Source organism: Hylobates moloch, unplaced genomic scaffold (assembly GCF_009828535.3).
Source record: "Hylobates moloch isolate HMO894 unplaced genomic scaffold, HMol_V3 SCAFFOLD_32, whole genome shotgun sequence".
Lineage (NCBI taxonomy): Eukaryota > Metazoa > Chordata > Mammalia > Primates > Hylobatidae > Hylobates > Hylobates moloch.
This window is the reverse complement of record NW_026652307.1, coordinates 2,615,175-2,639,223: the sequence shown is the minus strand read 5'-3', so window position 1 is coordinate 2,639,223 and position 24,049 is coordinate 2,615,175. Positions and strand designations below refer to the sequence as shown.

At 47.8% G+C, this 24,049-nt stretch overlaps 2 protein-coding genes and 1 long non-coding RNA gene across 8 annotated transcripts in view; 2 read left to right on the top strand and 1 right to left on the bottom strand.

Moving 5' to 3' along the window:
* The window catches only part of LOC116463273 (guanine nucleotide-binding protein G(s) subunit alpha), a 75,082-nt gene that overhangs the window by 27,197 nt on the left and 23,836 nt on the right, over positions 1 to 24,049 (top strand). The window lies entirely within an intron of this gene.
* The window catches only part of LOC116463274 (neuroendocrine secretory protein 55), a 64,998-nt gene that overhangs the window by 27,929 nt on the left and 13,020 nt on the right, over positions 1 to 24,049 (top strand). The window lies entirely within an intron of this gene.
* LOC131382494 (uncharacterized) lies at positions 3,389 to 15,420 on the bottom strand. The gene is made up of 3 exons (XR_009212017.1): positions 15,335 to 15,420; positions 14,171 to 14,233; positions 3,389 to 3,486 (listed from the first exon to the last, which is right to left on the bottom strand). It is a non-coding gene; the product is annotated as an uncharacterized LOC131382494 (long non-coding RNA).

Below are 24,049 nucleotides of genomic sequence, written 5' to 3'. Positions count from 1 at the left end.
TTCTAGAACTTTATTCTAGGATTCCATGAATTTGTCAAGTTGACGTCGGGAAAAGGCTAAAGTTTGATTCTTGAAAGTATTGACAAGGCCCCATTTGGGAATGATTCTGCCAAGTATTCCTGGGGTCCTGCCATGGTCAGGAGAGCACCTTAAATTTGATGAGTTGTCAGGGAAGAAGCAGAGGGTATCTGTGTGTTCAGCTTTATGTATGAGAAAGTCAAGACGCAAGATGGGGGCAGGACAGGGACGGCTTGAGAAAGGAGGCTTGAGATTGAGACTTGGAACTCAGGTGCCAGGGATGAATCCAAAAGGCTTGCAGGCATCTCAGCCTCAGACTTAAGCTAACATATAGCAGATAGTGGACGCCTCTCTTGTTTCTTTCTTTCTTTTTTTCTTTTTCTTTTTTTTTTTTTTGAGATGGAGTCTTGCTCTGTCACCCAGGCTGGAGTGAAGTGGCATGATCTTGGCTCACTGCAACCTCCACCTCCCAGGTTCAAGCAATTTTCCTGCCTCAGCTTCCCGAGTAGCTGGTACTACAGGCGCACACAACCACACACAGCTAATTATGTATTTTTAGTAGAGATGGGCTTCTCCACGTTGGTCAGGCTGGTCTCAAACTCCCGATCTCAGGTGATCCGCCTGCCTTGGCCTCCCAAAGTGCTGGGATTACAGGTGTGAGCCACCGTGCCCGGCCAATATTTGTCTTTTTAGTAGAGACAGGGTTTCGCCATGTTGGCCAGGCTGGTCTCGAACTCGTGACTTCAGATGATCCGCCCACCTTGGCCTCCCAAAGTGCTGGGATGACAGGCATGAACCACTGCAGTCAGCTTTTTTTTTTTTTTCCTGGCCCCGCAATCTTGATTCCCCAGAGTTAGGGTCTGATTTCAGATGTTAAGCCAGGCTCAAAGTGGGGCATCTGCTCTGCCACAAGAAGGTGGGAGGTCAGAAAGAAGAAGCAAGACCATTAGGGCTGCCTTAGTTGGAGAAAGGGGGCTCATCTCTCATTTTCTCAGAAGTTTCACAACCCAGAAAGGGGAGAGAGCGGAAAGCAGCCTCCTAAGGAATTCTCGAATTTCTTTCTCACTTTTCCTTTTTTTTCCTCACTCTCTCACTCTCTTCTGAGATTTATTTTTAAATAGAGTTCTTATTTTGGGGAGGCTTTCTGAGCAGGAACTACATTTTTTTTGGAGGGAAATAAATGAGAACACGAATTATTCAGGGCTGGGAAGTGGAAACAATGAAAGAAAGCAAGGCTACTCAGAACCGGCTGGCAGATGGCGCTCGGCTTTTACTATTGACAGCCTGGCTTTCAAAAATTCACTCTTGCGCTGGTGCCTAAGGCAGAACCCGCATCCCCCTCCCTAAATCCTCCTTCCCAAGGACACAGCCCCTGCCCCTAAGGCTGAGGAATGTTTTTTAAAGTTTTCAGTTGAAAATTGACATCTAAGGACAAATCCCGGCCACTTTTAACTAGTGGATCTGAAGATCTTAGCCAAGGCAGGAAAGCACGCAATCAGGTAACCTCCAGATTCACAGCCCTGGTGCCCCGGTTCTCCTGGGAACTGGTCCTGAGATCTTGGACAAATACCTGGTTCTAGTTTTTCTCAACTGAAAAAACAGGAGGGATGTCTTTCTCATTTTAAAACTTATTTAATTATCTTATAAAGTTTCAATAGACGAGGTATGCCAACCCCCTATCCAACACACACTTTTTAAAATGTCTGTTCCAAAATGGCAGATTGTATAGGAAATCAAATGGTAGGACCCTCTGTTGTCCTTTGGTAAATAATTAATAGTTTCTGGGTCCCCATCACCAGGAGAATCTTTGCAGGAGCAGAGTTTGGTGGTAAACTCTTTCACACCTCAATCAAGGGCTAGGTGAGCAGAGCTCCAGTTTCCACCAGGGAACTCTAAGGGGCCTACCTGGAAAAGTTAGCATTTAAGACAATATGGAGAGATGGAGTAGAATTTGAGGTGCATGGTCAATGATTGTTTACAGAGAAGGGACTTGCTAGGGATAAATCATTGCTTTTCCATTCATGCAAGCATCATTGTGTTTTTCAGGCTCTCTGAGACCTCAGGGCTAGTTTTAAGTTCTTCCCCTCTTCAACCCCTCTCCCTTCTCAGTGCTTCACAGCACACCGGGGCATTCTCACTAGCGAAGGTGTCCTCTCTAAGGACAGGACCCCTACTGTCCATCTCAGGCTCAGCACTGCCTTGGGGCAGGCCACTCTGGCTTCTTTAGGCCTGGTTTCCCCTGGAGGGGAAGCTGGGTCCGACAGTGTCTGGGTCAAATTCCTTGGTTCCAAGAACAGGTACCATTGCCATTCCCTTCCATTTCTGCCCCCCACCACCCCACCCTGCAGCTGGAAAATGATGAGGTCACCTATTTGAGAAGGGCTACACAGGCCTCCCACACAAGGACCTACAGAGTCCTCCAATGGGAATTTATTTCTTTCTGATCAAATTTACCCTCCATACCCCATTCATATACACATTCTCTCTTCCCTCTCTCTTAAAAGTGTAAAGTTAAAGAAACTGAATACACAGGGTTGATTTAAGATAAACATCCCTCCCACCCATCTATTTAAAATTTTGTCTTTTACTTGATAACTTTCCTACGACATTATTCTCTTATGCCCATATTCTTCTGAGGATTCTTTAAAACTTTTCTTGCACTTTCTCCTCCTCACAGTCCCTGACTTCTAGCCCTGAGTGGTGGCTGAAGGCAGGTAACCTTGTAGACTGTGGGGAACACAGGAGGCCAGGGCAGGTGGCTGCCTCCTTCCAAACTTTCCTGGGCCACGGGAGCTCCTCCCCACCAGAGGTCAGCAGAGAGCTCAGAATGGCTGGGTCTGCTCTCAGAAAGTGGGATCTTGGAATTCTCTAGATGAAATGTAGGGTGCCCAAATGGGAAAAAAGCCCCATGTTTCCAGGGTGTTTTGGTTGGGGCTCTCATCCTGTCTTGGGTCCCGGGGACCTTACTTTTAACACCAATGCAGCCATTCTGTGCTTTTCTCAGGGGAGGGGTGGTTGGGGGTTTGGTCAGTTTATTTGGTGGCTTTCTTGGTCAGTCTTCTCCCCGCGCCAGACGCACAAATCCCTCCCTTAGAGGGAACCACACCCTCTTAGAACTCTCCCTTCTGGGGCCCAACTGCCCACTTTCGCTTCCCACAGGACATGGAACCCACATCCCACACTTGGCCTGGTGCCTTTTCTTCTAGTTGTATTTATTGTTAAAATGACATCATAATATTACAGGAAATCCCCCCAGCCTGCCCTCACCCTGCTGTGATTTTACCGACCATTATCTCCCCCTGTTCTTTACTCAGGTGTATAGACAGTTTTGAGAAGGCATGAATCATGGTGTGCAGTTCCATATTAATCCCCCTGCTCCACAAACACACACTACAGGGCAGTTTCCTTAGAGCTCTTCCGTGTTCGCCATCGTCCTTCCACAGTTCTTTCACTTGTTCAGTTCTTTCGCTAGCGGGGAAGAGCAGGGAAAGAATTGAGGTTCCCTCCCTTTGTTTTTCCTTCTCTGATCTTTTGAAATCCCGGGGTCCTTGTGAATGACTCAGAAATTAAAACCAATTCCCTTTGGCCAGTTGTTTATTTTTGAAAGAGAGAGACAAAGAGAAATTAAACGGAAAGAAAGAAGTAAATAGAGATTAAATTAAAAAATTTGAAAGGGAGCAGTGGTTCACGCCTGTAATCCCAGCACTTTGGGAAGCTGAGGTGGGCAGATCACCTGAGGTCAGGAGTTCCAGACCAGCCTGACTAACATGGAGAAACATCGTCTCTACTAAAAATACAAAATTAGCTGGGCATGGTGGCGCATGCCTATAATTCCAGCTACTCGGGAGGCTGAGACAGGAGAATCGCTTGAACCCGGGAGGAAGGGGTTGCAGTGAGCCGAGATTGCACCATTGCACTCCATCCTGGGCAACAAGAATGACACTCCGTCTGGAAAAAAAAAAAAAAATAGAAAGGGAGAGAGAGGAGGAAAAAAGAGGGAAAGGAAAGAGAGACAGAAGGAAGGAAGAAGGAAGGGAGGGAGGAGGGAGAGGGGAGAAAAGAAAAGAAAGGAAAAGAAAAGAAAAAAGAGAAGAAAAGAAAAAAGAAAAGAGTGCCTTTGCCAAGTTTAGCTCTAAGCACCAAATGGGGTTCTTGCCCTCTAGGAACTTCTAGTCCGGAACAGAGGAGAGGATCAGGTTGCAAGTGATTATCCTTCTATCAGGCAGGGGGTGGAGCGCTGCCAAGGAGGGTGTGGCTGGCACAGCTGAGGGGCCAGGCTGGCTAGACCGGACAGGAGTACGGGGAGGAGAGGCAGGTTCACAATCCAGGCTGGGGCATCCTCCCCTCCCCATCTCACTGCGCCATGAGGTCCCTTGTTCGTTCAAGTGCCAACCAGAAAAGCTGGGACAGAGGCCTCTCTTGTGTGCCAAGACGGAGGCCACAACCACCCTCTGAGCTCTGACCACTGCCCTCTCACCTCTTATTGCTTTCCCAAATGTTTATCTCCTGATAATGTTTCCCAAATGTTTATCTCCTGGACCATCTAAAACGATGGTCCAATTTTTGTTTTATTTTAAAGTTAGGAACACACTGCGTGTAGCACAACTTCATTTTCCAAGTGTTTTCAAGTGCCTTATCCCACTAAGTGGTTTTGTTTTGTTTTAGGAAGTCTGGCACACAGAGAACTTTCTAGTTCTTTAAAAAAAAAAATCATAAATTTTTAAATTTGATAATAATCCAGAACAAAACAAAGCAAACCCTAAGGTTAAAAGTGAGCGTCGTATATGTTACGTATACATCTTTGATGTTGGGGAAACCTTTGAACTTTACAAATCAATGTCCTTGAGAATTGGGTTCCAGCCAGACCCACTGTAGGCGTTGTTTTCTTTTTTTCTTTTTCCTTCCTTCCTCCCTTCCTTCCTTTCTTCCTCTCATCCCCCCTCCCCACTTTGAAAAACAAGTTTTATTCTCTTGGGGTATGTTCATTAGAGAGGGAAGACAATTTTGTTCAAGGAAAGGTGAGCAGAAGAGAAAAGGGGGGAATTCAGCCAGAGGAGAACAGGGACAAGGTTGATTGCTCTGTGCTGGGGGAAGGGTGGGGGGCAGAGAGAGAACATCACAGCCAGATGCAAATCACAAGAGCAGACCTTCAGCTTCCTGGCATTGGTGGGGAAAATATTCCGTCAGCTGCCTTTCTATGTCCTGGGCTTCATTCATCAGCTCAAGAGAAAAAAATAAAATCAAAATTTCATCCTAATTTGTTGTGGTTGGACCCCATTCTCCCACGTTTTGGCCTTCTTGTAAAGCACAACCACAAGGCAGAAGTGGCTTCCTGAGCTGACCTGCCTCTCAGTTCATTCTCAAGGCGTTAGCCTCATCCCATCAGGAGGAGTTCAGACTCTCCCCAAGCGCCAAGAGTTAGAAATGTGTTGCTAATTGATTTGAGCTAAATTTGTGTTGCTTTGAGACTTAGCAAGATGGCTGATTAGGGGCCAATGTTGGGGAAAATAATTGCTGATCTAATAGCTAAGAAAAGGAACTCATTCACAAATATGTTTATAAAATGGGCCTTCTGTGACATTTTGGAGTTGTCAGGGAGTTAGGGGTCATGGTGGTTCTTCAGGAAGAAAGAAATGTTGTTGGGAAATGTTTAATGGAAATTTAGCATAAAATGACATGCCTAATTTAAGAAAACAGTTAAATGCATCATGGTTCCAAGTGAAAACAGTTGTCACAGATTAATTTTTCAAATGTTTGACTATTGGCAGGTCTGAGGTTTACTCATATGTAGGTTATGTCCAACTTGGCAAAAGCATGGAATCCTGCCCAGTCCTTGGTACACAGGGACTAGCACATGTACCCATTTTTTCTCACTGATAAGTTATTTCCTAATTTTTTGGTTAACTTGTAGGTCGAAAAAGACTTACTCCTTTTTGTCTGTTTAGTAGCATCTCTAAGCTTGCAGTAGCTGCTCACGTGTCTGCCACGTCCCTTAGAAGGATGAATCCTTGCCTGGTCGGTGAGTTTGCCTCAATTCGGGCATTTTCATTTGTTCATTCATTCATTCGATATACATGTATTGAGTGCCAAATATGTGCCCTTCCCCGTGGGGAAGACAAAAGTATGAGACATTGCTACTCCCTTGATGGAATCAAAACAAACCCAGGAAGTTAACAAGAGTGGGCAGTCTCTGCTAAGTGATTACACAGGGAATAAATAAGGAAAGATGGAAAGATTGTCAACCAAAAGACTTCAGCAACCTGCTAAGAGTCTCCAGCCCAGTTGAGCACACCAAATCAGAGATTACCTAAAAGTGTCATGAGTGCCGATAATTAAACTGCAGAAAACCTAGAAGGATCTGCTGGGGTCAAAACAAACAACATTTGACAGGCACAGCCATTCAGATTTTCATGCCACTCTGAGGCTGAAAATTTCTGCACAAACAGCAGTGATTGAACCTTTGCTAGTCACAGGATAGACCTCCATGTTGATAGGGTAGACCTCCCTGTTGATAACTTGTCAGTCATGGGACTGAATGAGGCCTTTCTCCAGGAGGCATAGCCCAGAGGGTTACTGGCCATGCTGAGGAGGCAGTCTTGCTTCCAGGAGGGGCTGCAGAGGCCTGGCCCAAGAGTGGTGCTGAGAACTGCCTTTTGCCATCTTCTTTCTTTCATTGTGCATTCTCTGGAGCCAAACTATGCCTTCCAGGATCTTTCAAGACTAAAATTCTCTTAGGAAGATGGGCCCAATATTTCCCACCTAACCTTAGAAATCTTCTATGTCTAGGATTAGTGTTTTGAGAGTTAGATGGGAAAGTGTAGTTTGCAGCCAGATCCTGATGTACTATAGAGTGCTTTCACCTTAGCGCTTTCATCTTCCATCTTGGCTCCAACCCTCCATCTTAGCTCTTGGGCTGACCCCCGTCTTAGCTCTAGTCTTACATCTTAGCTCCTGGCCTGCCCTCCATCTTAGCTTCTGGCCTGCCTTGTATCTTAGTTCCTGGCCTGCCCTCCATCGTAGCTCCTGGCCTGCCCTCCATCGTAGCTCCTGGCCTGCCCTCCATCGTAGCTTCTGGCCTGCCCTCCATCGTAGCTCCTGGCCTGCCCGCCATCTTAGCTCCTGGCCTGCCCTCTATCTTAGTTCCAGTCCTCCATCTTAGATCCTGAGCTTTGGGTCTCTTTTGTTTTGTTCCCTAATGCAGATAGAGATAGTCTTTATTCAAATACTATAATTAATTCCCAGCCATTGTGGAATGAAAAACACATTTTAATTTCCAGAATTTAATTTCCAACTTTCCTTTCACAAATACTTTTAAATTATCTATTTATTACCCTTGAAATAATATGTCTTACTGATAGGTCTCTGTATCACAGCACATGATCGTGACCTTTATGTTTTTTTGAAAATATGACTGTGTAATACAGATTGCTAGCTATTTTGTATGTTAAAAATAAGACAAGGGAAGGTTTTTTGTCTGGATGACTGAACTGAAAGAACTCTCAGGTGAATTTTGCTCCATAGTGAATATGATTGAGATTTATAGAATTATTAAGTTGTGGCTTCTTAAAAAATGCCACCGAAACAGGAATGCCTGAATTTTGTGTTCTGGGTGATCGTGGATGAGCACATGGCACATCTGAAAAGTGATTTGGCCCCAGGCCTCCTTACTTCCCTGCAGGTGGCTGTGTTCTCTTTAGTTAATCCCATTAGCTGGCAAAGGCTGATGGGGCTACTTTTAAGGGACATGTGCAATTTAATAAAGAGCTTTAGAGGCCCAAAAGCCCAGAGAGTCGCATTTTTAATATGGCTCTCTTTAATATGGGGTTCTTAAGAGTAGCATTCTAACAAGAGGCATTGGGGTGAACAGGGGAGGGCATTTGGGCAGTCACCCCCTCCCCACTTCTAGTTCCAGCCCCATACCCTGTTATTCCCAACCCAAGTCTATGGCTGCCTAGCAGCCCTCTAAGCAATGAGTTGACTTTCTTCCACTGTGACCCCAGGACACGTGGACCCCTCACACCAGATCTCCAAGTAGCAGCATAGTGCTTAGTGTTATTCTGCCTGGCAGCGGGGTACCCCCCCCCCCATTCAGTGGCAGTCAGGTTCAGATCGTAGCCTTCAGGGTGCCTGACTAATTCCGGCTCCGGTCGATAATGACAAGCCCCATGTTTTTCTCCAGCATCCACGGCTATGACACATACAACAGTCAGGAAATAAAAGAGGCTTGAGTACTATATGGTTGCTTTGCTTTCTTTAAAAAAGAAATATAATGTAAAGGGCATGGGGGAAGGAGCAAGGAGGCAGGAGGCCAGGCCAGCAAATAAGCCAGCAGCAAAACAACCTTGTTGTTTGTATGTTACATAAACAGCCCCCCTCGCCAACTGTCCTGCGGTTATATCCTTAGGAAAAACTGGGGCTTACTGGCGCTTGGGTTGATTTCACACCTTAGCTTAGAGTTACTCAGAGGTGTATTAACAGCTAATGATTCCACTGAGGGCGGCCCAGATTGCCATCTTGACTTGCCAGGTATTAGCAATACTCTTATAGAAACCCAAAAGCCTGCCAATTAAGTTCCCCAGTGTAAGTTAAAAAGGGCCTTTCTGAGATGCGTGATCTTTAGGAAAAGGAAATTAAACTAATTTTGAAAGCTCCTAACACTCGAGTTTCCTTATAATGTAAGTAGGTGACGGCTGGGATGATTATGAGTCCCTCCCATAATGTGTATTTGAATAGATGTTATGGATTCTAATGGCAGAGTTCAAAGTCACTCGGAGGGGTGGGTTTTTATTTTTTTAATGTCACCCACCTGAAATTATTTTCAGAAAGTTCTGTGATGGCTAACAGGATTAGAATGACATTGTCACAAAATGATATGAGGTATTAAAAAGACCCCTACACGATGCGGTGTCCACAACGCACAAGAAGTACCCCCCCACCCACCCAAGTGTGACTCAGTAACCCTCAGTGAGGAGGAGAGCATCGAATTCTATCAGTTACAGTTTTATTTCAGACACACAAGCACGTAGGCCCACAGTGATAGTAAACATGCAGGCATGCTTTCCCTCTGAGCATGAGAGGCGTTTGGATTTTATCTTCCCAGATGCAGAACCTCTGTACTTACTTCTAAATAGCTTCCTCCTGGCCCTTAGCTAAGTCAACGGGGAGAATCAGCCTCCAAGTTTTGCTAAATTGTGTACCATGACAGTGACTTGTATTTAGGAGACCTTGTGTGGACCTAAAGCCCAGAAGTAGCCACCGCCACCGTTCCTCCCGATGAAAATGGCCTCACCAGCACCTCGCTGCAAACAGACACCAGCTCAAAACATTGATTTTCTCCCCACCCTCGCAAGGTTAGGATTCTGCTTAGAACTCTGCTTTAAGCTAAAATTTCCATCACCAAAGGGCCTGATTTCAGGCAGAGAAAGGACCACTTTAGCAAATGAGAGAAGCGAAGAGGAGTGGAGGAGGAGGGTCATTTCAACAGCAGCAAAACTCAGCCATGCCATTTTCCCTGACAGCACTTTAATTATGATGAAAGATTTTTTTTTCTGGTTTTTACAGAGGAGGCTCGTGGTGGGGGGAAAGGAGGGGGCTCTGAAAGAGATGTGAGCTGCCAGGGTACAGAGTGCAAAGCGGCTGTCACTGCCAAATGACAGATGCAGTTGGAGAGGGGGAGAGAAGCCCTTCCCTGAGCCTGTGCACCAGTGGCCCATTCAGTGGGGGCCCAGGACTAGTCAGCCAGGGGCAAATGGTGAATAGGATGGCCCAAAGGAGCCACCTGCTACGTGCCAGCTTCCCCCTTTCCTTCTGCGAGATTTTAACCCCGGGGCTGGTTCTCCTAGTTGTGCTCTACTCCACCGGCTTTGAAAGCCTTGGAGGGGTTTCAAGTGGTCACATACCTTATTGTTGAAAAGGATGTTTTTCTTTAAAGTCAGGTGCTAAGTCAGGTGTGACGTTGAAATGGACACTTAAGGGCTTCAGAGCGGGATAAAGGGACAGAGCCCAGGAAGCCCAGGACTGATGTTCTGATGGGCAGAAGCCAGCTGTGTTTTAGGAATGGGGAAAGAGTTGGAGCACCAGATGTTAAGAGGCTACAGTCAGCTCAAGCAAGAACGAGAGAACGGCGCTGTCACTGACTTCCCACCTCCCGGCCTTGCCGGTAATCCCTGCTCTGATTGGAGGCATGGGGTCCATAGGAGGCACCTACTGTGTTGCTACAACGCCCAAAAGTGGCCTGAGAATTCTGGGCTGGTAGTGTTTAGAAAGAGATATAAGTGAATCCTAGACTCTCACAGCTGGAAAAAGCCTTTCTTCCTGGGAATGGGAAGTAACAAAATGAGTCCAGGTTAGCTGTGGAGTCCTTAGAGATGAAGGGAGCAGAGAGGGAGGAAAAAAAACAAAAACAAAAACAAAGAAGGTGCATTATTTTGTACTTCCTTTCACCTCCCTCCTTGGTTTTAGGGCCCTTTCCTGGCATGCAACAGGAAGTGCAGGCTGTGTTGAGAGCCTCTGCTGCAGACTTACGCAGAGCACAAGAGATGATGTGAGCCTGCTTGTCTGGGCTGCTTTTGTGTAACTGAATTACACAGTATCTATGTTAGAAGTGATGTCACCCAAGAGAGCCCCATGGCCTTGAACTAAACACCAAGGGGCATCGGGCCCCGGCCCCAGGAGGCCTGCTATGTGGCAACTTCTCTGAACAATTTGTGATTTTCTGTTCTTTATTCCCCTCACTAAATTGTCATGCTGCTAGAGACACTTCTAATTTGATGGTTATTAATGGGCAGCTGGTAATGAAACAGCAAGGACTTAGGGTTTTGCAGTAGGTGAATTATGGACATTTACAAGTAAAACAACTTTATTTCTTACATTTAGCAAGAGGTTTAACAAGCAAAGTGCAACATCTGCAGAATCTTATGGGAGGAGGCAGTGGTCTTGAAATTGTGAGGCAGTACTGCAGGTATAGAGAGATCGCCTTTCCCTAGAACAACTGCAATCTCCCCATCAGAGCCAACTGGAAATACAAATTTGCTCCTATCTCCATGCGTGGTGATTCTGCCTGCTACAGAGATGGAGGAACAGTGATCTTGCTGATTTTAATGGACCCATTTAGGGAAAAACACTTAAAAAATATGTGAAAACGCATTTTCCCCCTATTCCTCCTGGAAAGCAACATTAGGGTCCTGCAGTTCTATCTGGAAGGAGGGAGATGCAGGAGCAGCAACCTGGCTTATGACCGTCTGGCTGCTTAGTGGTTTTATTTTAGAAAGAGTTTTAATTCAGAGGCAGTGGTGGTGTGGGGGGGTGGGGTGCAGCGGGGGGCGGGGGGGTGCAGGGGAGAGAAATCAGATGTAGAGGTTTGCAGAGCCTGGAGGCCAAAGGAAGCCCACTTTAGGAGATCACATTTTCAGCATCAGAATAAATAAAGTATTTGAGGATTTTTTTTCTCCTCTTAAAAATAGGCACTTTGGAAAAGGAAATATTCAGGCTTTTGAGAAACATAGGTGATCAGTTAATGTGAGGTGGTGGTGATTGTAATGTCGGAAGAATTGGTCTCATTTTTCATGTCACAGTTAATATTTGTTTAAGATTAGATAGCTTCTTAATTTAGACCATTTACATTTTACAGAGCACTAAAAAGCAAGCCTCCAAGCCACTTTCTGGTAGCACAAAGCCAAAAAAATGGGAACAATATAACCTTAAAAAGATCCATTCTTTCACTTGTGGCTTTGCTCTGGTCAATATCGAGTCATTTAGCACAATCTAAAAAACTCACATTTTTCATTGCTAGAAATATATAATTCTTCCTACTATTCATTGCCTGCAAATGTCCTCTTCTGGGGACCTTTTTGACTTGGGTTTTTGTCTTCTTGACACCAAAGCATCCAATCAATTTGGTCAAAAGTTCAATCGTGAAAAAGCATCTGGATGTTTTGTCTACAAACAACCAGTTTGCCTGAATATTTGAGAGGATCAGCTCAGCCAACCACCTGTCCCGATGTCACCCCAGCACAGCCCAAATGCACTCAGAGGGGCGTGGAAGGAAGGGTACACACAAACAAGGTGTGGGGGTCTCGTTTTCTCTGCTGCAGCCATCTGAAATCGGCTGCAGAGGAGGGGAGAAATGAAGCAGCAGGCTAGTCCTTCTAGGCAGACGTGGAGGGAGAACCATGTGGAAAGATATCTTTATGGCTAGACTCTCAGCAACATCACTGTCAGAATCTGGTGCCTGCAGCCATCTTAGAATTTAGAGGAAGCTGAAGGCACCTGCCCCCATTTTGTCTTAGGTTACAACCAGCTCAATCCAGCCAGCAAAAAATAAGGTTGAGAAGCGTTTCACTTTTACAGAAAAAGAAAAAATTTCCATGATTCTGTTCCTTGAAAAAAAAGCTGACCCTCCCCAACCCAAACCTTTTATTTCAAAGTCACCAAAACTGAGACTAGATAATCTCTCTGTCTCTCTCTTTTTCCTCATGTGCATAGCCAATTTAGACTCTCTTGGCTGGAATTTTTCGTGATCTCTCAGTGCAGTAAAAAGCCAGGCAGATGGGGGAGGAAGGGAACACGGAGAGGCAGGAGAAGGGGCAATGGCTCCTTGGTACATCTCCCTTTGTAGTTCAGTCTTGCACAGTCCATTTTTATTTCCAAATAGCTCAGCCCAAAAGAGGGTATTGATATGACCCCCAGATGCTGTTCCGAATCCATCTTACTCATTTTCCCTCTGGGGTGCAGGCAGGGCAGAGCCCAGATATGATCAGACCTTCAAAGCACAGCCTTGATCCTTTATTTTTCATGTTACAGTCACAGACCTTGAAAATGTGTTTTCAGCAGTTTACCACATACTGAGAATTTCAGGAAACAAAAGGTCAAGAATTGATGACTTAGATTTATTAGTGGCCCCATTAAGCAGACCTCAGAATTCTAATGATGGGTCTTTGCTAGACAAATCAATGTCATGTTTCTAAAAGGACAAGAGTGACAGCTGGGTGATTTCACAGAATTATCAGGTATTGGGAGGAAGGTTAAGCAGGGGTTCAATTACTATCAATTACAATGATGTTCTTGTTTGTTTCCCTGGGGTTTTCATGCTGCTAGTTGTGTTTTTTTTTTCTTGTATTTGCATATTTGCTGTTTTGCTTTACATGTTTTAGAAATTATCCATCTATTTTTTTTCCTCTCAAAATCTCTTCTACCTTTGGCATCAATTGTAGAAACTAAATGTTTGCTGTAGAGTTCTATCCTTTAGTCATAGTTTTTGTTTTGTTTTGTTTTGTTTTTTTAAACAAAGTTATCTTCTCTGCCTCCCCACCCGATAAACTGAGTGGATGTGTAGTTATGCCAAGTTGTGGAAAACACATTTAACACATTTAAGAACGTGGAAGGTGTGAAATATAAAAGTATGTTATACCTAAGATTAAAATATTAATTCGATTTGGGGATTATACTAGTCAACATTTTGGTTTTATATGCATTCATTCAACTAACTCATGGTATCTTGTTGAAATGATGCATTTAAAATAATTACTGATTTAGTTAAAAGAAAACTAAGGAACTTTTCAGGCTGAGAATGACATTAAATTATCCTGTTCTTGAGCGCCTCCCAGAGCTGTGGGTTAAATAACACCAGAATATGAATTTAGGGTCATTTAGGCTTTTCTAGACTTTGGGATGCCTCCAATGGTTATGAGTAAAAGGAGTGGTGTTTTAACTTGGAGATTAGATGTCTCTGGGTCCCAGTTAAGTTTTATATCAACTTCCTTTGTATGGTTCAGCTATTTGGCACCATCTTGGCAGAAGATAGGGATCCAGGGCCTTTGCTATCAGTGGAATGGATTGAGGAAAGCTTCCTCAGTGATAAGTCGTGGCTTGGCAAAACATAGCCTAGCCTAGCCTTCTTCCTTCCCTCTCCAGACCAGGGCACCACGTGGAGATAGCGCCGTTTGCTTGGGCTGGCTTTGGACATTTCAGAGTTCCCCTCCTTACTACATGCTGACGTCATCCCACAACTCCCTATGTGCCTTCCCTCGCTGTTGCCAAGTGCTCTTGAAAGTCAACCACCTTCCTGGGTGACTGCTGCTTTCTTACCTCAGGTTAAACCCATAGACCCAGTGAAAGTTCCCCCAGGGGCTCCCATACCCGAGGGTAATCATACCTTCTATATGTGAAGGGCTAGTTTTCCAGAGTTTTTATTTCTTGGTGTTAGGTCACTGCAACCCTGGGATAAAAATAGATGTAATTAGCATGTTGCAGATCAGACTCTGCACTTGTAGCTTTGTGCCACTTTCTCTAATAATACCAATTTTGGTGACACATTTCCTAGAATCCTGGACTTGCTTCAATCCCTAAAATCCTCCAAGAGCTGAATTGTAGGACAGACCTGTTTGCTTTAGAACCTAGAAGGGCTTTGTCCCAATTAGATTGTCTCTTTTCCCTACCGTTCTAGACATTGCAGGTCCATCTCCATTTTCTTTTTTTTGTTTTGTTTTGAGACGGAGTCTCGGTTTGTCGCCCAGGCTGGAGCGCAGTGGCGCGATCTAGGCTCACTGCAAGCTCCGCCTCCCGGGTTCACGCCATTCTCCCGCCTCAGCCTCCGGAGTAGCTGGGACTACAGGCGCCCGCCACTGCGCCCGGCTAATTTTTTTGTATTTTTAGTAGAGACGGGGTTTCACCGTGGTCTCGATCTCCTGACCTCGTGATCCGCCTGCCTCGGCCTCCTAAAGTGCTGGCGTGAGCCACCGCGCCCAGCATCATTTTCTTGTTTTTATTATCGGGGAGCAACGGCTCCATTCTCCCCTAAGGCTGACATTTTTGTTGAAGGCTGAGCACGCATGTCTTCCGTGCTTGTGGCAAAAGGCCCTTTCCTGGCTGGCTCCAGAATCCTCACCAGTTAATTGGGAAAAAATTTGAGTTAGGCATCACAATTTCAGCCGAGCTGGGCAAACAACGAGTACACCTGTCACTCGAGCCAGTGTCCAAAACTCAGCCCCACAGATCACAGCTGTAGCGTTATTTCAGCATGAGCAATTCAGTATTTAATGTTCCTTAGAAAAAAATAAATCATTCCAAGCTGCTACTGTTCACCTATTAACTCTTTCGGGATTTCATGGTGGTGGGGGTGGAGGTGGGGAGTAATCTATAATTTGCTTGGCTAGCAGAGATAATACCCCCTTCCCAAGTCTGTCTTTCTTACATAATGGCCATTTCTTACATAATGGAGAAGAGGGGCTGCAAAACAATATCCTCGTGATCTGTGGCAGCCACTGCCTTCCAGAATGAGAAGTTAGATTTTCTTCTTTCGTTTCATTTATATTTTTACCTTCGCAGTACAGGTACTGCTTCCTACGATCGGCAGCTTCCATTTCTTTCCTCTTTCCACGGTAGCTTAAATTAGCCCATTATCATCAGCAAATCTTAATTTACAATTAAGTGCTGGGAAAAAAAAAAGTTCGTCATTAATCAGACCGTCTCATTTTATGTAAATTGCCCCCAAAAGCAACACATTTTTAATCTGTCCTGCCGATAGCTGAGCCCTTCTGTCATTTGGGTCCTAATAAATGAATTGGCCATCTGCAATTAATCTGCATAGTACAAATCATTGGAAGGCCGAGTCTGTCTGCCTTCTGAAAGAAACTGGCTATATTTAGTTTTTAAAGCAAGTCTGCTTTGTGTTCTTTGTAAAGTCAGCGACATTCTTTCAATTTTTTCGGTGTAATTAGCACAAAAGGAGCCGTAATCTGAGAAGGTAGTAGAGACTAAGGCAACCGAAAAACAGGAATGTTCAAGAAAGCGGGCAGAGGCAGCCTTCCCAGTATTGGGCGGCGTGCAGAGACCCTGGGACGTGGCTGTGGGTAGAGCTGAGGTCTGTAGCTCATAAAAAATCTCCTTTTCATCTGATCCCCAGACTGGTTGCAAATACTTGCCGTTTGGGCTGAATAATTTTCCCCTTCTCATAACTTCCAGTGGTCGGCAAGGACCTTAGAAAGACACAGTGCCATCTGGGCTCTGCTGTTGAGTGGGCTCCTGACAGGCCAGTGAGAGTTCTGTGCACACTGCCAAGCCCTCAATAAACTGCTGAGTGGGAGAGCAGAGGGCATGGCCATGAGCTCCCCGGCAAATGCTTAATTTCAACCAACTGGAGGCTACATGGAAATCAAGCAGAAGAAGGCTGCGGTGGCCTTGGGGAGGAGAGTTGGAGCCTGTGCGAAAAGAGGGGGCAGCCCTCCTCATTGGGAGCTGTGCAGCCTGTGCCCCGATGGTTAGTTCCCCCTCAAAATAAAAGCCAGGGAAATAGGTGGAGCTAAGTGATAATTACACATTTTTCAATTTCAACTAAAACGTGTGGGCAAACACAAAACGATGAAAAGGTATCTACATTTCTAGATGAATTAAATGTGTGACTAATTATGTCACGTTAATTGCTTAATTCCTGGTTTACCAACAGCAGATGGAAGTGGGATTGGAGAGGGGGTTTTAACTCTGAAGGCAAATGACACCTGAGGCCCAGTCTGAATCTCAGTTTTCCCAAACTGAGGCTAGTCCCTAACGGCAAGGCTGTTGGAAAATGATTACCTACATTTGGTTGGCAGGTAGATAAAATCTGAAGATGTAAAACTTCTATTTAGCAGTTGTTTCATTTGTATATGTCCACAAAGCAGCATTTAACTAAACGAAATGAATTGCCTGATTAATCCAGTGTTTTTAACTGTCTAAACTCCAATTCTATGGAGCTAAATTTGAAGTGAATACCATGGAAAAAAACCTAAAATCTTTAAAATAAGAACAATTATAAAGGGCTTCTTTTATCTAAGGAAATTTTATTAGAACCTCAGGCCTCCTGACTGGTCTCAATATCACATCTCCAGGTGCACCAACTGCCTCTTATTTTTTCCTGTTGTCACTTGTTTAGTAAGACGTTGGATCAAAGTGTCATTTAAATAAGGCATCTTGTAAATAAGCATGAAAGTAAACTGGTCCGTGTCTATTTTTAACTAGCCTCCCTACATTATTCTCCATCCTGGATGAGTTTCCATCTTCAAGGCCAAGTTAAAAGTTCTAAGCAACAGGTTTTCCCATTACCTTAGTCCTCATGAAAATTTTTCCCCAAGGGAAGTGAAGGATATTTCAGTTTAGGAAAATTAACTTTCCTGCTGTAGAGCGGTAAAACTCTTAAATATTTTTTTCTACTCAATTAAGAGCTCCATTAAGTGGGTCCATTGATCTGTTATTGATGTTGATGTACCTCAAAGAAAATGGAGCTTCCTCAGTCTTCTCCTGGATTTGACTTTCAGTTTTGGAGTTAATTGTTGAAGCTGCCGCCTGTGTTCTGCTGATGGGTCTGCCTTTTGGTCCTGCTAGTGGGTTTGTTTTCTGCTCCCTGTTGATATCCAAGTTGTTTGTCCACCTAGAATCTTCAATGAAGGGTAACATGTGCATCATATCATTTAGGCTTCTAAAAGGAACAAAGTAATACATGTCATCTCTTTTTGTTACGTTCCCCCTTCTTGAGGTAGATGGTGGCTTTGTTAAAAGTCCATTACTGCCCACTCTGGGGCTCATGGGGATGTGGTGAGAAAGGCACTGATGGCCTGCGGAATTGGGCGTCTGTCCACAGAGACCAGGAAGCCTCTCTCACAGAGGTACCTCCCCAACAGAGAGTCAGGAAAGATCAAGAATGGCTGCAAAACATCCTCGTTGCCCTCATATTGTGTCCCATGCTTTTAAGTAGATGTTTGAACAGCATCTCAAAGCCACTGGCTCAAGAAATTGGGTCCAAACACACTGGCCAATGTACGTCCACATTCTGTTTGAATTAGAGTATGTTCTGAATTAAAAACAGATCATTTTAAAATTAATTGATGGATAATAAATAGGAAATGTCATATGGCCATGTAGTTAATTCTTCAGTAGTTGACTTCAAGTCTTCTGAAATGAAGTTTTATATCATGTTTAGTTTTGAATACAAGTTTAGGGTTACTTTGTGGTTGGAGTTACTAACTAGTGAATATGACAAGAAAAAAAATGTCCTAGATAATCACTACATTCAATTTCTAAGAACTTTTATGGTCTAAAGTAATAGAGCCTTCTTACAAGGATTAACTGGGACTAGGAAATGCCTTTTACAATTCCTGCTTTCATCGTCTACATGACATAGGCTTTGACATTCATTTGCAGTAGCAGTTTCAGTCATTCTAGCTAATTAAAGTGCAGAACGTGCTTTGAAGACAGGAAACACTGTGGAAGTGCTAAATACTATTATTAAAACCTTACAGCTAAAGTTTGTTTCACTGGAAACCTATTTATTGTTTCCTAGGCTATTAAAATAATATTATAATTATATTTGCTCTGGGCTCTTGGAAGACAACTTAAAATGACCCCAACTAATGAAAGGCCAAGGATAACATTCTTGTCCAAAAACTGAGTGACAGCATTAAGCAGAACAGTATTTTCAAGATTCTAAACTGTAGCAAGTCCACTGCTTCGAAAGGCAGACAAGGCATTCTTACTCAGAAAGGAGGATACCCAGGGGCCAAGGAACACAAACTGCCTTTATCACCACGAAGCTGACAAGACCACAGAATTCAAACCCTGATGTGGGACGTTGTTCATTGTTGTCAAATATGGAATGTTGGAAAGAAATGTTTCGAGGCCGTATCTCCGTGTAGTGTGTGACACCATCTGTTTAAACAAGTTTTTTCGTTAGGTGACCTAGTGTTTTAGGTTAGGGATGTGTTATGATCTCAACTGGCTGGCTTGGTCATGAAGCAAGTCTCCTGAGCCAGAGATCTGTGCTCTCCTTGGGCATTTTATACCCAAGATATTCTGCCCTTTGTCCCTCCCTGAAATCTCCATAACTCCCTTCTCTTCCTGAGCCAGACGAGGGGCCCCTTCCATTGGAAAGCTCTCTCATCCGGACTGTTCCAAGAGTTATGCTAATAGATTGCCCCACTTTCAAAGCATAAACTAGGTACTTAAAACAGTAATGATCAATTAAATTACTAACTCATATGAAAAGGTCACACATGGCAGCCTCCAAATTGGAAAGACTTGAAAAAAAAAAATCACAACTTTTAGGGCCTGAAGAGGTCAAATTTGAAGCCAAAAGCTCAGTAAAATCTCTTCTTTCACTTTGTGTGGAGTGAAAACAGAGAGCCTAGCTGACCACAAACCAGCTTGTGTTTCAGCACTCTGGGTGTCATTTGCTTACCTGTAAACCCATGATTCCACCTGCTGTCATTTATTTACAAAGTAAATGCTTTATTTATCCATCAGTAGTTAGTCATAATAAAATATAGGTGAAACCTACACTTAAAAAATTTTTGTTTTCAAGAGTGGCCTCATAGATCGAGAGCTGAAAGGAGTAAAGCCTGATCTTGCGTTACCCATTTCTAGGACAATAGTCCCAATTGTGCCTTGCCTAGAACACATGTTAGTATATGACATGGGGCAGTTTCACTCCTTTTTAAAGTTCAGGTGTGATATTTATCTAAAAGGGGAAGGTGGTAATGGAGCTCAGAGATTTCCAAATAAGGAGGCTCTTCATTATATTCATTGTATAACTTTGTAGCTCCTGGCCTAAGTATCTAGGTTGTATTTGTTACTGTTTACCTTGTACCTCTTAAAGACAATGTATCTGTGCTTTGCCACAGTAGAAGCAGGAAGGCAGATGCTTTTGAACAAATGGAGCATAACAAAAGTGTCTGGCCTATTCTTCCCTCTTACAAGTCTTTAACAATTTTTAAAAATGACAATCAATCAAATTCAGCCAGGAATGTTTAATTTACCATCTAAAGATATAGAACCTGTGCTGTCATCGAGCGGTTCTAATTTAGGTGGTGGATGAGAGTGAGCCTCACTATCACTATTACAAGCAGCCTAGCAATCATGGATTCTGAGGCCTTACTGCTGAGTTTTCCTATGAGCACATTCAGGTGTATCTGCACAATATTTTTATGCATCTTTGGTTAGGTGAAAAGCATCAACCTAGGATAGTTCCTTTGAGCATTTTCAAAATAAGGTGTATTTTTGTGTGGAAGAGAGGCCATGATCAGGAGTGTGACAAAAACCTGGCCCCAACTTTTCAGCCAAGTTCGACAAAGTCAGGGGTCTGCAGCAGCCCAGGGCAGGATGGTGTCTAGGCTGCGCTTCCTGTTCTTAATTTCAAGTGTTGTTTGGTGACTTTGAATCGCCCTCTGTTGTCCTTTCAGATTCATAAAAAAGAGGCCTTGTACAATGGGGGCAGCGGTGTACCTGAAGGGGCCAAGAAAAATAATATGTGGCATCTTCACCTGTCACACTTTTTCTTACTCGAAGTGGAGCAAACTGGGGAAAAGGGAATTTCAGTCATCCTGTTGAATGGCTAACAGTGTCTTTATTTTCAAAGCTAACTTAAAATGATACAACAGTCTGCTCAAGGCCCCTAGTGGTATCAGCCGCCGCATACCCCTGGGGACTGTTAAATGTGTTTTCATTTATAGGTAGACTTTTCTTTTTTCTCCTTCTCCATCCAAACATCTTAAGTTTCATGGGCTCTGTTAAGAAGTCAAAGAAAAAGTTGGAAGACAGTTTGTCGACTTTGCATATCTGGGCTTTCCGGGATGTAGGCCTGTGTCCCATCCAAGACACTGCTCACGTCTTAGCCTGATTACCTGGCCGCCTCGGCTCACCTGGGCACATGGTGAACCGCGGAACCCGCAGGCACCAAACATTTATTGAATGAATAAACCGTATCCCAGCAGACACCACGGTGGCAGCAGATGACCTAACCACGGTCCCAGGAAAGGCGGGCTGGGGTCAACTGGTTGAAAATTTAGTAACCCTGCTCCTAATCCCGTGCACTGCTATATCCTAGTGTGCGGCGGGACACTTGAGAGTTTTGAAAGAACCCTCAAACAAGTTCACGTTCCGTAAACTACTTTTCCCTCTGTTCCAGGGCCCCCAGGGCGCCCAGGCAAGGCCGCCACCTCTCCCACCTGGGAGGACGCCTCGAGCACCGACTCCACAGCCACGGCCACCGCTCCTCGGCTCCCGTGACACCGGCACGCCTGCTGCTTCGAGCAGGGCTAGCTTTGCACTCCCATCGCACTTTTCTCGTCCGAAGATACGAAACTCCGTCCGGGCGTCGCAAATAATTCGAATTCGGCTCTCTGACACCTACCTCGGCGGGCGCGCGCCGCTGGGAGGGCGGGGTGGGTGGCTGGAGGTAAGGAGGCGCACAGCAGGGGTAAGCGCCGCCGTCGCACACTTTGCACGCCGCCCAGGGCTACACCACTCACCGAAAATTGGGAGGCAGGTCTGGGAGGCGGGGTTGAGCGCCCACCGTCCTGGGCGCGCCCGCGCCCCCCGCCATCGCGGCCCCCGCGCCCCCGGCCCACACCCGCGCGGTCCCCGCACCGGCCTGCACCCCCAGGGTGCGCGGCGGCCCATTTGGGTGCGTCCCTGGTGGGCCGATTTTTCGCGCTTCCCCTTCGGTTTATAGGGGCCGCTGCTATGGGTCGGTCCTCTGAAGAGGCTGGGGCGTCATCGGGGCCGGTTAGAAGCTCTGCTCCCCGGCGGGGACACTCAGTCGCGTCGGCACCGCGGAGCGGGCTGCGTCAGGTGGCTGGCCGGCGCGGCGCTCCCCTGCTCTCTGGCTCCGGGCTGCGGCGCGGCGGCTGGAGCGAGCCCCTGTCCCGGCGCGGGGCGGCGGCGGGCGGCCGGCAGGCGCTGCCTTGCGTGTGAGTGCACCTCACTCACATGTAAGTCGGGGAGCGCCGGGGCCTCCCGCGGAAGTGCGAGTCGCCCGGCGCAGGCAAGAGCCGCCGGGTCCGGGACAAGGCAGAGGCGCCCAGGCGCCGCTGCCTTGCCCCGGGGCGCCTCCGGGCACCCCCCAATTCTCTCTCTTTTCTCTTCTCCATTGGCGTGCCCAAGAGCCAAACCAAGGAGCGCCTGAGGGTAACAGCAGACTCCTGCCATCCGCGCCTTTGCACTTTTCTTTTTGAGTTGACATTTCTTGGTGCTTTTTGGTTTCTCGCTGTTGTTGGGTGCTTTTTGGTTTGTTCTCGTCCCTTTTTCGTTTGCTCATCCTTTTTGACGCTAACTCTTAGGCAGCCAGCCCAGGGGCAGCCGCGCTCCGCGGCCCCGGGGCAGCGCGGCGGGAACCGCAGCCAAGCCCCCCGACACGGGGCGCACGGGGGCCGGGCAGCCCGAGGCCGGGGGCAAGCAGGGAGCCCGGGCCAGGCGCGAGCCGAGCTCCCCGAGGTGGCCGGGCCACCATGCTGAAGATGGCCATGAAGCTCAAAGCCCGGGCGGCGGAGAGCGAGAAGAAGACGGCCGCGGCGGCTGCCGAGGTGGCTGCCGAAGCTGCGGCGGCGGCTGCGGCGTTGGCCGAGCCGAGAGAGCCGCTCGCGCCGCGGAAGAGCGGGGACCCCGAGAAGCTCGCGAAGAACCCCAAGAACCCGGCGCGGGAGGCGCTCCCCGAGAAGTTCCTAACAGACAAGGAGCGCAAGAAGCTCGAGAAGAAGCTGCTGGAGCAGAGACGAAAGGAGGAGAAGAAGAAGGAGAAGGAGAGGAAGAAGATGGAGAAGATGCTGAAGAAGAAGAAGAAGAAGGTGCCAGAAGCCCAGGAGGAGGCCCGATGCCCCGAGGCCGCCGCCGCCGCGGCCGCCGCCGCCGACGACGAGGGCGCCGAGGAGGGCGCCGTCGGGGGCGCCGAGGAGGGCGCCGCCGCCGGGGGCACGAGTAGGGCCTGGGCTGAGTGGGACACGGACTCGAGCGACGAGGACGACGCCTACTACGCGGCGCCGCGCGTTGGGGGCATCGTGTGGCGGCCCGGGCCGCTCAAGGCTGGCGCGTTGAGCGCCCACCTGCCCCTCGTGGTGTTCCTGGTCTTCTCGGTGCGCAGCCCCTCGTGGGTGCTCAACTTCCTGCTGCAGAAGCGCACGGAGCAGGGCCGCGGCTGCGGCTTCGTGTTCGGGGCGACCTGCTGCTTCCGAGTGTTCCTGGGCTGCGCCTTCTTCTCCTACTTGGGCGGCCGCGCCAAGCGCAGAGGCCGCGGGCGCTCCGGGGCCAGCGGCGCCTTCGGCTCGGGCCATGGCGCCCGGCGCCGGGGGCGCGAGGAGCGCCTCATCTAGTCAGACCCCCCACCCCGCCACCGCCACCAGACACCACCATCGCTGTGTAGTGTGGGTTTTTATTCGTGTTCGTGTGTGTGTGTGGACACATTTTCCTTTTCGGTTGCTCTGTCCTTTGGTTCGTGCTCGCCTCGCTTTTTCCACACTCCTGCTCTCTGGCTCTCTGTGTCTCTCGCTCTTTCGAAAATTTTCCTAAGTCCGGGCGCGCGCTCCCTCCCCTTCCGCCCACCCCAGCCCCTCGGCGGCGCCCGCGGGAGGGGGAGGAGGCCTCGGGGGCGCCGGGCGACGCGGTCCGGGGGGTGGAGCGTTGGCGTCGTGCGAGGGGTCGTCACTGGCGCGGAGACGCCCCCTCTCCCCCCTCGGCTCAGCCCGACTGCTGCCCGAGCCCGGGGGGTGGGGGGCGTCTCCCCAGCCCGTCCCGTCCCCGGCCGGGCGCGGGCGGAGGGACCCCCTCCCCGGGCTCCCGGGGGGCCGCCTCCCTCCGCCGGCTCCCGCCCTCCCAGCCGCTGCCGCCGCGGCCGCTCCTCGGCCCTCCTCCTCCTCCTCCTTCCACCCCCCTCGCCGCCGCCGCCTCCTCCTCCCCCCGCCTCCCCCCGCCCGCCGCGGCGCTTTTGGCTCGGGGCGGCGGCGGGGGCCCGGCCGAGGCAATAAGAGCGGCGGCGGCGGCAGCGGCGGCAGCAGCTCCCGCAGCTCCTGCTCTGGTCCGCCTCGGCCCGGCGGCGGCCATCAGCCCCCTCGGCCTCGGCTCGAGGGGCGGGGAGCTGCGCGCGCCCCTCGGTCCGACCGACACCACCCTCCCCTTCCCGCCCGTCCGCGCGGCCCGCGGCCCGCAGTCCGCCCCGCGCGCTCCTTGCCGAGGAGCCGAGCCCGCGCCCGGCCCGCCCGCCCGGCGCTGCCCCGGCCCTCCCGGCCCGCGTGAGGCC